The 1,963-nt window shown below is 37.9% G+C and overlaps 1 long non-coding RNA gene across 2 annotated transcripts in view; it reads right to left on the reverse strand.

Moving 5' to 3' along the window:
• LOC114486966 (uncharacterized) overlaps positions 1-1,963 on the reverse strand; it is a 144,940-nt gene that overhangs the window by 60,139 nt on the left and 82,838 nt on the right. For both annotated transcript variants that reach the window (XR_008618375.1, XR_008618374.1), the window contains exon 3: positions 1,550-1,715. This is a non-coding gene — a long non-coding RNA (uncharacterized lncRNA). The remainder of the gene's footprint in view (positions 1-1,549; positions 1,716-1,963) is intronic.

The raw sequence follows: 1,963 nt of genomic DNA on the forward strand, positions 1-1,963 counted from the left end.
AGCCTGTGCCCCGCAACGGGAGAGGCCACAGCAGAGGGAGGCCCGCATACCACAAAAAAAAAAAAAAAAAAGAAAGAAAAAGACATTTCAAACAAATGGTAACCAAAAAATAAAGCAAGGGTAGCTATACTTATATCAGACAAAATAGACTTTAAAAATAGTAAATAGAGACAAAGAAGGTCATTATGCCTTCAACTTATACAGTGCTATTTGTCAATTATTTCTCAATAAACCTGGAAAAAAAATTATAGTATAGTATAGGATAAAGTCAATAAATATGGGAAATTTAAAACATACCAAAATTTTGCTCTTTGAAGGATATGGCTAAAAGAATGAAAAGATCATTTACAAACTGGGAGAACATTTGCAAATAACTTATTTGACAAAGAGCTTGTACCCCGAATGTAAAGAACGCCCAAATTCAACAAAATTTGAACAGATGTTTCACCAAAGAAGATACATGAGTGGCAAATAAGAGCATGAAAAGATGCTCAACATCGTTAGCCATTAGGGAAATGCAAATTAAACCATAATGAGATACCACTATGCACCCATGAGAATGGCTAAATTTTAAAATATCTGACAATGCCAAGTACTGGCAAAAATGCAGAGCTATTGCAAATCTTATACATTGCTAGTGGGTATGCAAAAAGGTGCAGCAACTCTGGGAAACAGGCAGTGTTTTATACTGAAGTGTACACTTAGCCATATGACTCAGCAATCCCACTCCTAAGTATTTACTTAGAAAAATACAAACTTATGTTCATGCAAAGTCTATACATGAATGTTTTATAGCAGTTCTCTTCCTAATCACCTAAAATGGAAACAACCATATGTCTTATAGTAGGTGAGTGGATAAACAAAGTGTAGTTCATTCATATAATGGGACACTACTCAGCAATATAAAGGAGTGAGGAATTGATAGACACAACAACATGGATGAATCTCAAAAGATTTATGCTGAGTTTAAAAGGCCAGTTTCCTAAATTGGGACTATTGGATTAATAGATACAAACTACTATACACAAAAATAGATAAGCAACAAAGATTTACTGTATCACTCTGGGAACTATATTCAATATCTTATAATAACCTATAATGGAAAATAATCTGGAAAAAATAGGTATATTTTACAGGTATGCCTGTATCCTAAGCCCCTTAACTTAGGGTCTCTCCCTGACTAGTCCTCAATGTGCAGCCATAGGGCCATTATATCATGCTACTTTATCCCCTCTAGGTATTCCATAAGCTTGTCATTTACATAGTGTGTATTCTGCAATGCTCCAGTATCTATAGTTTTTGCCATAATATATCCTATTACTTATGATATTTAATTTTAAATGAACACATAATGTCTTCTTTCAAAGCAAAATGAATTTCCTGATTAAATTTACAGGGAATCTGTTTATGTTGATGAGTGACGGTTTAGCTAGAGTGTTCCATAAGTTAACTTGCTGCAACGATAAGCATATTTACAGGGGAAAAAAAAAATGCAGCCACCTCTATGTACCCAAAAGCTTTCTCTTAAATTCTTCTTAAAAATACTCACTGAGGACGCTCAAGGAGAAGATGGTGGAAGAGTAAGATGCGGAGATCACCTTCTTCCCCACAGATACATCAGAAATACATCTACATGTGGAACAACTATGCAACACCTACTGAACGCTGGCAGAAGACCTCAGACCTCCCAAAAAGCAAGAAACTCCCCCACGTACCTGGGTAGGGCAAAAGAAAAAAGGAAAAACAGAGACAAAAGATTAGGGACAGGACCTGCACCAGTGGGAGGGAGCCGTGAAGGAGGAAAGGTTTCCACACACTAGAAGCCCCTTAGTGGGCGGAGACTGCGGGTGGCGGAGGGGGAAGCTTTGGAACCATGGAGGAGAGCGCAGTAACAGGGGTGCAGAAGACAAAGCAGAGAGATTCCCGCGCAGAGGATCAGTGCCGACCAGCACTCACCAGCCCG

The sequence above is a fragment of the Physeter macrocephalus genome, chromosome 10, assembly GCF_002837175.3.
Source record: "Physeter macrocephalus isolate SW-GA chromosome 10, ASM283717v5, whole genome shotgun sequence".
Lineage (NCBI taxonomy): Eukaryota > Metazoa > Chordata > Mammalia > Artiodactyla > Physeteridae > Physeter > Physeter macrocephalus.